This window comes from Chrysemys picta, chromosome 3, assembly GCF_011386835.1.
Source record: "Chrysemys picta bellii isolate R12L10 chromosome 3, ASM1138683v2, whole genome shotgun sequence".
In the NCBI taxonomy this organism is placed as follows: Eukaryota; Metazoa; Chordata; order Testudines; family Emydidae; genus Chrysemys; species Chrysemys picta.
In genome coordinates, this window is record NC_088793.1 from 159670325 (window position 1) to 159684533 (window position 14209).

The following is a 14209-nucleotide window of genomic DNA, read 5'->3' on the forward strand; positions in this document are numbered from 1 at the left end:
GAGATCCAGAGGCAAATGATGGAACACAGGAAGAGGGAGGCGATAATGGTGGCAGAGTACTTCAAGCACAACAGGGTGTTGTGGGAGCAGAACTGACAGCAGCAGAGGGAACTGAGCATCTCTGCCTGTTAGCCAGAAGGCAACAGACCCCCAGCACCTGAACGTATGGACTTTCCTCTATGTTACCACGTTCTGAAGCCAGCACAGTCACTAGAAAATTCTGGAGGAGATGTATGGACTGAGCCAACTGATGCATTAGTGGAATGGAAGTGTACCTGGGCAGATGTAACCTGTTCACTCTACCTGACATGCAACGGCTACACTGGGGTTTGCAATTCTATTACCAGTGACACTGCACCGACTGGAGTTATTGTTGGTTTAATTTGCATGCTGCGCTCTTCATTTTTATTAACATTTATACTATGTCATGGCAGCTGAAATGCTTGTGTTTTTAGCTATTTCTTTGCACAATTAATCAGTGTGCGAGTGCTTGGGAAACAAAAAAGAGACAGGAAATATCCTTTCAATAAAGTCTCAAATAACTGATGGCGAATCACCTTGCTCCACATTTCCCCATGGAAAGCCAGGAGGTGGTCACACAGCGTAGCCCTTGCTCTTCTAGACCCAGCCCAATTATCAGAAGGGCACTTTCTGGTTGTCTGTACCATGCTTGTAAACCAGCACTGTCTTCCACCAAGTCCTGGTAAAAGTTCTCCCCCTTATTTACACATACACTGTGCAGTGCACTGCACACCCAATAACATGAATGGCACTGGACACACTGACATCCAAACAGATCTGCAGGCAGTGCCTTCTTGTCCAAACAGGTGAATACCCGATCTCCTGAGCACCCTAGCGTCATACACTCTGTAAGTGCATCCCCTTTTGGGGTTCATGAACCTCCCTCTATGGTTGTCCATAATGAGTGAGTAGCATCTTTTCTGGGTGACATATTCATGTGCACTTGTGGGGTGACCTGACGGGGACACAGACAATGGCCACGTGTCATTAATGGCCCCAGCACAGTTCAGGAACCCCATCTCCCAAAGCCAGCTATTATTTTGGGGACATTAGCAATTGTCATCACACCTGGGTAGGGCCCTACCAAATTCACAGCCATGAAAAACATGCCACGAACCGTGAAATCTGGTCTCCCCCCGTGAAATCTGGTCTTTTGTGTGCTTTTAGCCTATACTATACAGGTATTATGGGGGAGACCAGCGTTTCTCAAATCGGGGATCCTGACCCAAAATGGAGTTGCAGGGGGGTCACAAGGTTATTTTAGGAGGGTCACGGTATTGTCACCCTTACTTCTGTGTTGCTGCCTTCAGAGCTGGACAGACGAAGAGTGGTGGCTGTTGGCCAGATGCCCAGCTCTGAAGGCGGTGCCCCAGCAGCAACAGCACAGGAGTGGCAATACTATACCATGCCACCCTTATTTCTGTGCTGCTGTTGGCAGAGGCTCTGCTTTCAGAGCTGGGCTCCTAGCCAGCAGCCACTGTTCTCCAGCTGCCCAGCTCTGAAGGCAGCGCTGCCACCCACCGCAGCGCATAAGTAAGGGTAGCAGTACCGTAACCCGCCTCTACAATAACCTTGTGCAGTGGTGAATTTAGAGTTAGTGGGGCCCTGTGCACAGCTTCATTTTCGGGAGCCCCTCTTCAGGACCCAGCCAAGAAAAAGAACATTCTTTTTTTCTTCCTCCTCCTCCTATATTATAAGTAAAAGGAAGTAAATGAAAATAAAATGAGGTACCTTGATTGGGGTGGGAGTTGGGGTGCAGGAGAATGTGCAGGGGTCAGGCTCTGGGAGGGAGTTTGGGTGCGGGCTCTGGACTGGGGCAGGGGGTTGGGGTGTGAGAGGGGTCAGGTGGCCAGCGCTTACCTTGGGCGGCGCAGCTCCCAAAGCGACCGGCACACCCCTCTGGCAGCAGCTCCTAGGCGAGGAGGGGGGCAGGGGGTCTCTGTGCACCGCTGCCCGCAGGTGCCGCCCCCACAGCTCTCACTGGCTGCAGTTCCCAGCCAATGGGAGCTGCAGAGTCGGCGCTTGGGGCGGGGGCAATGCGCAGAGACACTCCCCCCCCAGGGCTGCAGGGACATGCCGCCTACTTCCAGGAGCGGAGGGAGGGAGGCAGCGCAGAGAGGGAGCCGCCTTAGCCCTGCTGTGCTGCTGCTGGCATGTCTCTGCGCACCCCTTGGGGGGAGGGGGGCAGTGGGTCTCTGTGCACTGCCTGGGGCAGGGGCAGTACACGGAGCCGCTTCCCCCCGCATCAGGAGCACACAGAGACATGCCAGCAGCCAGACGCTTCTGGGAGCAGCGGGGTCCCCGGCCACGGAATGCAGGCAGTCGCCTGCCGGAGCTCTACTGCGCCGCCAGCCGGGATTCAGGGGCAGGTTGTCAGATTAGATTTGTCTTGCATTTTGGGGGGCCCCTGTCATTGGGAGCCCCGTGCCACCGCACTGTTTGTTTCATGGTAAATCTGCCTCTGACCTTCTGACCACCCCACAACTCCTTTTTGAATCTAGAGCCCTACAATTACAACACTGTGAAATTTCAGATTTAAACAGCTGAAATCATGAAATTTACAATTTTAAAAATCCTATGACCGTGAAATTGATCAAAATGGACCCTGAATTTGCTAGGGCCCTACACATGGGTAAACCACAACAATAGCTGCCTCCCAAACCTCAACCACCACAGCACCTACAGCTGACTTGACAACACCGAACTGGTTAGTCACTTACTGCGAGCAGTGTGGGGTAGCAAGCTTCCAGATGGCAATAGCAGCCTACTTCTGGACTGGCATAGCCTCCCTCATCAATGTGTCCTGGTGCTGGAGGGTCAGGGCAAGCCCCTCACATAAGACCATGAAGTTCTCCTTCCTCATGCAGTAGTTCTGGAGCCAGTGCTGGTCATCCCAAGGTCTGCAGGACGATGCAATCACACTACTCTGTGCTTGTGGCCCTGCTCCAGACCAACCAGTCAGCAAAGAGGAGATTCCACAGCTATTACAACCTGAATCCGCTGTCTCCACTTCATCACATTTTCATGCAGCCCTCCTCATCAAGGCATGTCACCCTCAGAAGTGGTGACAAGATGCTGCCAAAATGTCATCCATTGTGTCTCAAACACTCTGCTTCTACTTGCAGAAATGGGCATTGCATTAACTATGCCAAAAGTCCTGAGCTGGATCCATGCCTGGGCACCATCTAGAATGGAGGTTGCAGGCAGAAATGAGAAGTGTGCCAAGCCAGAAGTTCAGTAGTTAACTGTGATGATAAGCTAAGATCATTTCAGTACAGGGGCCCAGGAAGGACAGACAATACTGTGAAACAATTCGTAGAGCAGCATAGCTTACTGCAGTGCTCAGAATCATGGAACATGCCCCCTGAAACCCTAGCACCTAACCCAGGTTACTGCAGCAGCAGTGTGGATGCTGCTCCATGGGTATGACTTGAGTGTGGCTTTGCAGCACGCATGCTCGCAGCTGGGCTTGGTTAGCCCAGGTTCCTGGGGCAGCGAGTTATATGGGCCCATGGTGCCAGTGAGCCATGAAATTCAGGGCCCAGGGGCCCGGCTCCACCAATGTTCGGGGCCTGGTCTCTCCCCCAGCCCCACCTGCTGCCACTGCGTGCCTGCCCCAGAGTGTTCCTGCTTGTCCTGGGCAGTGGGCAGGGAGCCACCACCTGCGGAGGGAGGAGGCGCACATGTGATGGCAGCCCTCCCCCCCACCCGGCACCTACCACAGGGGAGGCGAAGGGGCTTCCTGGACATGAAAGCAGCCCGGCCCCTAGGAGCATGTGCGGTGACTGTGCCGGGTGAGTATGCTACCGGGGGGGAGAGGGCTGGGGGACTGTGGAGTCCTCCTCCTCTCTGGCCCCAGCCCCGGGGCATCCTGCCTGTGCCCCAAACTCATCACAGCCCCACCCCAGAGCCTGCATGCCCAGCCAGAGCCCTCACCCCCCACTGCACCCCAACCCTCTGCCTAGCCCTGAGCCCCCTCCTGCACCCTTTACCTCTCATCCCCGGCCCCACCCCACAGCCCTCACTCCCCACCCCACATTGTGCAATATAGGGAAACTGTGAAACACTTACTGTTTCCAGTCCATTTTTACATTATTTTAAAATATATATATCAGCTTACAAGGCAGGTGGGGGGGGGGGGCAGGGGGGAGAGAGAGAGAGAGAGAGAGAGGGGAGACTTGGACCTGTTCTGGGCACCACCAAAAATTATACAAACCTGTCACCCCTGCAGGTTCCCACACCCAGGTAAATTCTGCAGTTAAGATATATCATAAATAAACCAGACCCGCCATCCTTCTAGCTGATAGATGGAGTGTGATGAAGAATCTCAAAGTGCTAGATGTGTGAAGTAGAGGAAAATACAACATGATGGTGATCAGGAATACACCTCTACCCCGATAAAACGCTGTCCTCGGGAGCCAAAAAATCTTACCGCATTATAGGTGAAACCGCGTTATATTGTACTTGCTTTGATCCGCTGGAGTGCGCCCCCCCGCCCCCCCCAGAGCACTGCTTTACCGCGTTATATCCGAATTCATGTTATATCGGGTCACGTTATATCGAGGTAGAGGTATATTTGGGAAACAAGACAAAATGACTGAAAAAAAAGATAACTACCACAGAATCCCCTTTGGAGGCACAGTAGCTACACATGCCAAGAGAGCTCATAAAAGGTGCATTAGTGGATCCACTGTCCTTAAATCTATTATTAGTAGAGACTGCTACTCATACAAGGACTAAGTTTTCTCCTCAACTACTAGGACAAAACTAATCCATTAAAAAAAAGTCTAATTAGCAATTAACTTCTCTCTCTGCCAGTTCATGTGAGCTGACTAGTGTTGGACGTGTGACTAGATTTAACAGCATCAGTCTTTTACAGGTGATGTTTTGGCACAAGTTTTTGTCTGAGCTGTCTCCATGCCTTGGTGATACATCCAATTCAATAATTTTTTCCTTCCTCACTGTAGATGACTTGTAAATGAGAACCAAAATATATTTAACAGCGACATTACTGCCCCCCAAATGTAGATTTTGTAAAATAAGGTTTTACAAAGCACAATATTAAAATAAATGCTATTAGGCTTTACAAAATTCCATTGAATACAGTTGGTTTGGATTTATTCTGCAGCATTTACAACCTAAAAAAGTGCAGCATTTCTAGGGCATAAGAACCAGAAAATGAAGATGGCCAGTCTGTTTACTTCTTTTTTGCCTACATTATTTTGCTTAGTTCAGGCATTAACAAAGAGCAAAACCGGCCAGAAGTGAAATGAAAAACATTTATAATCTCAGGAGTTCTAAATGAGACAGGTGAGGATTTTTTTTTTTTTATCCTGACAGTTCTTTTTAACTGATGTGACACAGTTCCTCCTCTATCTTGGTGGGTCCTGCGCTTATTGGCGGATTTTCTTGCCTCAGAGATTCACCATGTGGGTTGGGGAACAGCCCAGAGACCTTCCCCTCTGGAAGAACCCACAATCCAGGTCAATTGGGAGGTTTGGGGGGAACCCGGGCCCGCCCTCTACTCCGGGTTCCAGCCCAGGGCCCTGTGGACTGCAGCTGTCTATAGTGCCTCCTGTAACAGCTGCATGACAGCTACAACTCCCTGAGCTACTTCCCCATGGCTTCCTCCAAACACCTTCCTTATTCTCACCACAGGACCTTCCTCCTGGTGTCTGATAACGCTTGTGCTCCTCAGTCCTCCAGCAGCACACCCTCTTGCTCCCAGCTCCTCACACCCCCACCACAAACTGAAGTGAGCTGCTTTTTGAAACCCAGGTGCCCTGATTAGCCTGCCTTAATTGAATCTAGCAGCTTCTTCTTAATTGGCTCCAGGTGTCCTAATTAGCCTGCCTGCCTTAACTGGTTCTAGCAGGTTCCTGATTACTCTAGTGCAGCCCCTTCTCTGGTCACTCAGGGAACAGAAAACTACTCATCCAGTGACCAGTATATTTGCCCTCTACCAGACTCCTGTACCCCACTGGTCTGGGTCTGTCACACTGAATATAAGCACTGAGAACCAGTAAGATACCAGAACACTAGTTTCAATTCCTTGCATGCTGAATGGTCCAGAAAATAACTAAGTAGTACAGGGATTAGCAATAAAGTTTTTTTTTTAGCTCTAAACCACTAGTTTATGTCCAGCACAGGTCAATAAGGATAAAAAATAATCAAACAGTTTTTTAGTTGCTCATGTAAAATGAATCTGTGATCTCTGTTTACAGTACAATTCTTAGTCTTAGCAAAGGGTTGAATGAATTAGATAAATGTTTATCAGGGATGGTCTAGACAGTATTTGGTCCTGTATGAGGGCAGGGGACTGGATTCCATGACCTCTCGAGGTCCCTTCCAGTCCTAGAATCTATGAATTCTTGGGCAACCATCAAGCTTTTTCCTCACTACTGGTAAAGTTTAGGGTGATGATTTTTATTTATTTATTTTTAAACAGCAATCTCATCTCTCCAAAGCAAAAAGATTTCTTCTCCTTAGAGGAATGCCTGAGAAAACAGATAAATCTTGCTTTGCAGAGTACCTTGAAGACTGCACTGGAGCTCCACTGGACTCAGGGTGGATGTGGAACATGCAGATTTTAGAGTCAAGGACACTCTGAGGAGCATACCCTGCATTAAGCACCTAGATGTACAATTCTGTAGTCTGTTAACTCGATTGCCCTGCTAATCTCATCTACCATACGAACAGAAAATTTCCCCAGCCATCCTCAAAAATGTAACTAAATGTATTCTCTTAAACAATAAAAGGAGATGCAAGTATATTAATGTGCTTTAGCGGCAGACATCTAGTATTCTTAAACAACTGCTTTATGTCAGGAATATAATCTCAAATCTACAGATTCTTTACTCGAGGGGGTAAATAATTCAGCTGAAAGCACATTTTTGCTTGTTACCCAAGACCACACCTTTTTTGCACAGAACATTTTATGAAGCGCCCTCCAGACAAAAGTTTTTAATTAGAAGTGTGTCAGAAAACCGTGCCTCAAGCTGTCTAAAATTTTCAAGCATTACTCTTTGGATCTCAAGGTACAAACTGTTTCTTGAAATTTAGAAAAAGAACATTAAAAGCAGTACCTGTATCTGGATTAGTAATGACAGACAGAAACACAGCCTGAAACTATTAGTTTCATCTGGGCAGGAAGGAATCTCAGTGTAGAAATTTCTAGCTGGAGCTGTTTTCAACAAGACAATTAAACATTGTCCCACTATAAAGTGTAAGCTGTCTGTGCTGATCACTGCAACATAGTATTCAGGAGGGGAAAAGTTGTATCAGTGCTGCAAATATTTGAATAAAATATGGATTTTTAAAAAACATGTGGAGTATAAAACACTCTAGTGCTAGACGTGTGAAGTAGAGGAAAATACAATAGGATAGTGATGAGGAATATTTGGGAAACAAAACAAAATGACTGAAAAAAAGATAACTACCACAGAATCCCCTTTAGAGGCACAGTAGCTACACATGCCAAGAAAGCTTATAAAAGGTGCATTAGTCGATCCACTCTCCTTAAATCTATTATTAGTAGAGACTGCTACTCATACAAGGACTAAAAACTCTAGTACCAAAGACTACGTGAAAGTAGTTGGAGTGTCCTGATTTTAATTCATGAAACTTAATTTTCAAGCTGTAAATCTCAAATCTCTGAAAACAGCATGTCTTTACAAATTAAACAACTTTATTACAATATGGAAATATTTCCCCACTAATTTAAGTCTGTTTTTAAAATTTAGCTCTCATAACCTAGGCAGCTGCCCTCGTTTTTTAAAGTAGCAACTGATAAAGTAGGACAGGACAGGGATACAAAATAGAAATGCTGATTTGGTTAGGTGAGTAGCAAAGCACTTTTACTGTACATCTGATATCTCCCTTCCATCTCAAGATATATGCATAACAGGGTATTTCCAACAAATATTTTTCCTGTTTTATTTCTGAACATGAAAGTAAAAAATGCTACTGTGAAAGAATCTATCGTTTAAGTTTACAGAAATTACGAACTACTTCTCTTCAGACCTTGCACTTAAAATATCAAAGCAAGGCAGTTAATGGCAAGGAACAATAAAAATTCAAGTCAGAGCACTAACAAAACTGATCTAAACATTTCTGCAAACATTGAAAGAAATACATTTACTAACATTGCAATGATCACAGCTCATAAAACTTATAAACATGACTTCTGATTCAGAATGTTTTGTATGCATTCATATTCAGGTGTCTAAACAGGTTGGATAATTAGTTTACTCTGGAGACTATTCTCCCATTAACAAGCTAAGCATTTATAGGCATAAAACTCTTGTCAGCATTATATGCAGTTAAAACCCACACACGTTGATGGGACAACAGACCCCCTTTGTCTACAAAGGTCTCTATCTGCCACAGAAATACAACTCCGTTCAGAGGTGCTGCAAAGGTCTAGATTTTCTACACACATATCCAGCGCAACTCCTTGTAAATAAGCCATGTGATGCAAATGTAACCAAAAATGTTAACAATATCGTGCCAAATGCCTGCAACAGAATAATAAGGCCAATGAGTTGCTTTTATGATTAAACAAAAACTACAGTTAAAGTGAAAAATAAATAAATAAATACAGGTAAAGTGAGGCAACTGTATATTTGGGTATTTAGGTGCTAAATGATTATATAGAGGGAGAGCAATGAAAGCATCCCTCTGTATATAGTTCGTTAAGTATACAAAGTAAAAAAGTTTTTAGGTATTATAATCTTGGATATTACTTGAAACACTAGTAGGCAAACATTTCAAGTAGAACTGTGATTAAGACGATGTCCCTTGAAATGTGTTTTCTTTTAATTTAATTCGGTGTCTTCTTGATAACACTGACATTTCTGCAGACTCACCATTTTGTTGCAATTCCTACACATTGTATTTGCCAAGACTAAAGACAAGCAGTTATTTCTGATTAAAAAAAAAAAAAAACCACAGGATTAAGGGCTGTGAAATGCAGCCAGAGATCTGATTCCTATATAGTCTGCACCTGTGACATGGTCATGATTCAATGGTTGAAATTAAGCAGCAGCATGACAGGGACACACAGTGTTGAAGCAATACATACTTTTCTACACTTCCCTGCTTTACCATCATGTGAAAAATGCCAGTTACTGGACACTTGAGAAGGCTGAAGTTACTTGTGAACTTGGGATGCAAAAAAACTCACCAAGCTTCCTCAACCAAAACCACGCTGAGATGCCAGAGACTGGCTCGGTGTAACAAACTCTTGACAATCAATGTAATCACAAATTGCATTTGAAAAAATGAACACTCACATTAAGATTTCAAAGCCAAGCTAGGAAATGAAGAATTGAGGTTGCCAATGCAACCTTAATTTGAGCCTCTTTTGCATGTGCATTACGATACAGTCTTTAGTTAAATGATCACTAGCATGTTTGCCACAGGACCCTTGCCTCATTCATTTCACAGGATGGACAGTGCTCAATGAATGGGTTGCTATCTAATATTTATTTTTATCTTTATCATTCAATGTGCGCCCTCTTGTCATATTTACAGCACTCTCTTCAGACACTGCTCTAAAGACTGAACTGCTAATTTCCTCATGGGCTTATTTATGGTGTTCATCACCATAGGATCTGAGTGTTTCACAAACACTAATGAATTTAGCTTCACAATTCCCCCGTGAGGTATTGTGGTATTAATATCCCCATTTTAAGGATGGGTAACTGAGGCAGAGAGAGACTAAGATCAAAAATGAGCTTTAATTTTGGGCGTCTGACGTGAGTGTCCAGTAGCTGGAATGCATCTACCAATCAGACTTACGCCCTGATTCTTCACAATATTTTGCAGTTGGCACTTTTTAGGTTCAGAGCACAGGTCCCATTGACTTCAGTTACCCTTATGAGTGTTCAGCACTTCTGTAAACTGGCCCCAGCATCTGAAGGTGGGCACCCAGAAAGAGAGAAACACACAATTAGTAACTCCCTGTAAAAAAAAAAAGTTTGATTTCAGTGACTTTCCTAGAATCATACACAACCCTAATTTATTCCCTGAGCACTATCCATCCTGTGTACTGAATAAGGCAGAGTGTCAGAGTGTCTTGTGGGGGGGAAGGGGCGGAGCATATATCATACTGCATATGCACAAGGGGGTGGACCTTAATTAATCCCCTTGAGCATATGCATAAGGGGATGCAGTCTTAATTCTAGCTCTTCCTAGTTTGAGTTCTTGATTTTGCAACAGTAACGTTCTTTGAACATATTGATCCCCATGTCAGTCATCAGCACAGTTGAAACCTTTAGATCTATACCACAGATCTCTGCCTCTTGTGCCAACAGAGCAACTGATGGCAGTAGGTTCCCATCTTATATGTGGGATGGGGGCCATCCTCTAAAGCGAGATCACATTTTGCCAGGGAGTTTCACAGCCATTTCCTGACAGCTAGGGACTGTTGAGAATGTAAAAGGAAAAATACCCTACTAAATCAAAAAATGGAGCCTATTTCAGAGGAAAGATTAAGGATTATCAAGTATACATTTGTTAAAATCTTTTACTATTTGGCAAGTTTTATTCAATTAAACTAGTTGTGAACAGTCAGACAAGCATATGGGCCCAGCCTTCCTCTGTTCATGGAGAGGTTACCGCAATACAGTTCTTCAGAAGGAGCTGATGTAAATCAAAGTGCTCTGTTGGCAAACACAAGCACTTTCTTCTATGAAGAAGTGCAATGAGTGCCACAGGATATCAAACTAATTTAGTTTTCTACATAAGAATTTCTCCTCATTTGGCGAAGGTAGGAATCTACGATAGACGTTTTCTTGGAGTGCTTCATGAGGCAAATTTTCTCTTTTTTTCTGCAGTCCCATTTCTGTAGGTCTCACTACACTTAAAATGCCTTTGAAGAATTAACTGTAGCTACTGCCAGGTAGTGACAAAAGGAAAGTGCTATTCAAGCGAGGTCCAGAGCAAAAATACCCATATTCTTGGCATGCCTATGGATTAAGATCCTTACCAGACAATATTTATTGAAAGTTTTATTGCTGTGCTCCTGGACTTGAAAGATAATATTTAGGTATGTATCATTTACAACCTACATAATTTATACAATGCACTTAGGAGTAAACTTAGCAGAAAGCCAAATCCCAGTCAAACTCAGAGTTGTCCTATTTTACTAAACTGACTATGAGAATTGTTCAGAAGAAGAGATTAGAGAACAGAGACTATAGAAGTAAAAGTTAATTTTCCATATGATCCCGATAACCAAGGCAAAAGAAACGACCTTGAAGGAGTGATATAGGTCTTTCTGCACTAAGGAATCCACTGCTACATGTGCTTTTTGCATGTATCCTATATTAAGAGTGTGTTTTCTAGAACCACACATATCAGGAGATTTTAAGAATGATTTTTTTGGGGGGGGGGAGGGGCGGGGAAATCAGAGAATTCTCTTGTTTTGCAATTACTCCATGCGCTATTTGTCAAAACTGTTTCAATGCAACTCTCATGACTGCATGCTTTGGCTGTTTTTACTACTATTAATGCCACAAATGCTCATTATCAGATCTTATTCTTAATTTTCTGATGTTTTATTATCTGCTGGGATATTCTATTTTCTGATCAATAGGTAGACATCCATTTTAGCATCTAGGCGAACTGGCAAGAGTGCTTTACAACATTTATCTTTTTGGACTTAAGTACCATCTCCACACCAATTACACACAAATCTCTACCTGTCCACTCCTGACCTGTATCCTTCCAATCCCACATCTCGACCTGACTTCAGGGCCAGATTAAGAAAGTTTGGGATCCTAGACACACCATGACACTGCACCCCATCCCCCCGCCCAATGGCTCTGCTCTTTGCTTGATATGATATTAACAGGGGGTCCCCTTCCTTTCCAAAGGGGCAGGGGGCAGCAGAATGGTGCCCTCTTCTTTTTCATGAGAGGCAAAGGCTCTCCGCCCTGCCGGAGAAGCAGAAAGGCAGAAGTGGCAGCAAGGGAGACCCCAGCAGGTCAGTGTCAGAGCCAGGAATAGAGCCCAGATTATCTGAGTGACAGACCACTGTTCTCAGCAGGTCTGTTCTCAGCTCCCCATCCAGAGGGAAGGGCTTCTCCAAATGCTAGCTCGGAAGGGGCCACAGGAAAGGAGAGGAGCTCTGACCCCACCCCCCAAGGACAAGCCCCCCTCCTCCCCGCCAGATCTCACAAGAGGGGAAGGGAAATCAGAAACCCCCAGAACAGTAACCCTTCCCCAGATCCTGGTTCCCACATAGGGAGGAACAGAAAGAGGGGGGCAGATCACCCAAGCATAAGGCCTCCCAACCCACTCACATGAGACAGACAGGGAGAAGGACACTCACACCTCCAGGGCCGCCCCTCCCCCAGATCCCACTACACCTATGGGAGGGGAGAATATGGGGTTGACAGGTGGCCTCCGTTCCAATCCCTCCCACTGACCCTGCCACCCCTGCCCCCCATGTCAACCCCCAGTGCCCCTCTGTTCCCACTCCCTTAATCCCCACCACCTCTGCCAGGCTAACCCCCGCCCCCCCAGACTTCCCCACTAACACCCTTTTATTCACACACCCCCCCACTGCTGCCTCAAATTCTTCTCTCCCTATTCCCCTGATTCCTCTGCTCCCTAATTCCCACTCCCCTCCCAGCAAGAACTAACATGTGTAATTTTTTTCCCTTTTTCAAAAAGAAGTGGAGCGCCTTCTGAACTTTCTGCTATACTCAGATTATATTTCCCCAAAGTAAAATAAAACACCGTACCACAGAGGCAGATTGTAGCAAGATGCCTCCTTTTTTTTTACTTCAGATTTCTACCATGGGTTGGATTTGAATTCTCAGTGCCTAGGTGGTGCACAGATTTGATGACTATAGCATTCCCTCAGAGCTAAGTAGAGTCCTGTGACTCATAAGTGCCTTTCATCACTCTTGGGCTCTCTGCTCACACCTCAGTGATTGCACTGAGAGTGTGAGTAGAGAGCCCAAGAGTGATGAAAGGCACTTATGTTGGCTTCCAAGCATTAGGTTATGTATGAAGCTAAACTCTCTTTTGAATATCATTTTCAGTTTTGGTCAAGTGACTCCAAATTCGGATTGCTAACCCTATACCGCATCTCCTTGAGGCACAGCAAATTTCAAAAATCAATCCCAATGACCATGTGGGAACTTGGAGCATTTAGAAGAATCTACCTTTAAACAAAAAGCTGTTCTTAACCCCACTATATACTGTGCCAACTATTTAGGCCAATGTATGGAATAAGTGGAACTCTGGCTTCTAGACCTCTGTGCATTCCTCCAGATCACATGACCTCTAGGCGAGCACTAGCTCCACATTATGTATTTTAATTAGGCCATGTCTACACTAGCGAGCTTACAATGGCATAGCTGTACCGATGCAGTTGTGACACTGTAAGATCGCTCAGGTAGCCACTATGCCAACAGGAGAGAGCTCTCCTGTCGACATAATAAAACCGCTTCCACAAATGGCAGAACCTATGTTGGTTTGAGAAGCTCTCCCGCCAACAAAGTGCTGTCCACACCGGCACCTCTGTCAGTGTAATTTATGTCACTCAGGGGTGTGTTTTTTCACACCCCTGAGTGAACTAAGTTATACCGACAAAAGTTGTAATCTAGACATGGCCTTAGTCTGTCCCCACGTGAAAGCTGACTGAACCGTCATACTGCACATCTCTATGCCATGTACTAGTTGGGGACTTTGTATACCACAGCAGGTCCGAGAGCTTTCTAAGGCATGCAAAGCAGCTGTTTCATGTGGAGACCCTCAGGTGTGCACAATACCATTGTACATTTCTGGACTCTCACATCCAGCTAGTGCTGATTTCTTAAGACAGCATGTGACACTAAGAATTTCACAGGGATCATAACATACACAAGTTGGTTTAATATCCAAATTCCAACAGGAAAACACTCAAAAGTAGTCAAGGATACCAATCTTCTCCAAGACAGATTAAAACAAACACAGGGTTTCAAGGCCAAGCTGTTTGGGGGCTATAATAAATCAAAACACTCCAAACAATTAAAATCATCTCCCAAACACGGTCAGAGTTGCCTCAACGTCTCCAGAAAAATTCTGCCATGGTGTGTAAAAAACAAGTCTGATGTTTAAGGCAGACTGTTCTAGCTTTGGCAAAACTAGAGCATCTAAAAATCAGATTTAGACTTATAATGGAAAACAATTT

General features: G+C 45.0%; 1 protein-coding gene across 10 annotated transcripts in view; it reads right to left on the bottom strand.

The window, feature by feature from the left end:
- Positions 1 to 14209, bottom strand: part of DISP1 (dispatched RND transporter family member 1) — a 198634-nt gene that overhangs the window by 159177 nt on the left and 25248 nt on the right. The window contains exon 1 of one of the 10 annotated variants that reach the window (XM_065589387.1): positions 5675 to 5784. The exons of the other annotated variants lie outside the window; for them this stretch is intronic. The gene's annotated coding sequence lies outside the window, so the exon portion shown is untranslated. Of the gene's footprint in view, positions 1 to 5674; positions 5785 to 14209 lie in introns of those variants that run through there. 10 annotated transcript variants of the gene reach the window in all.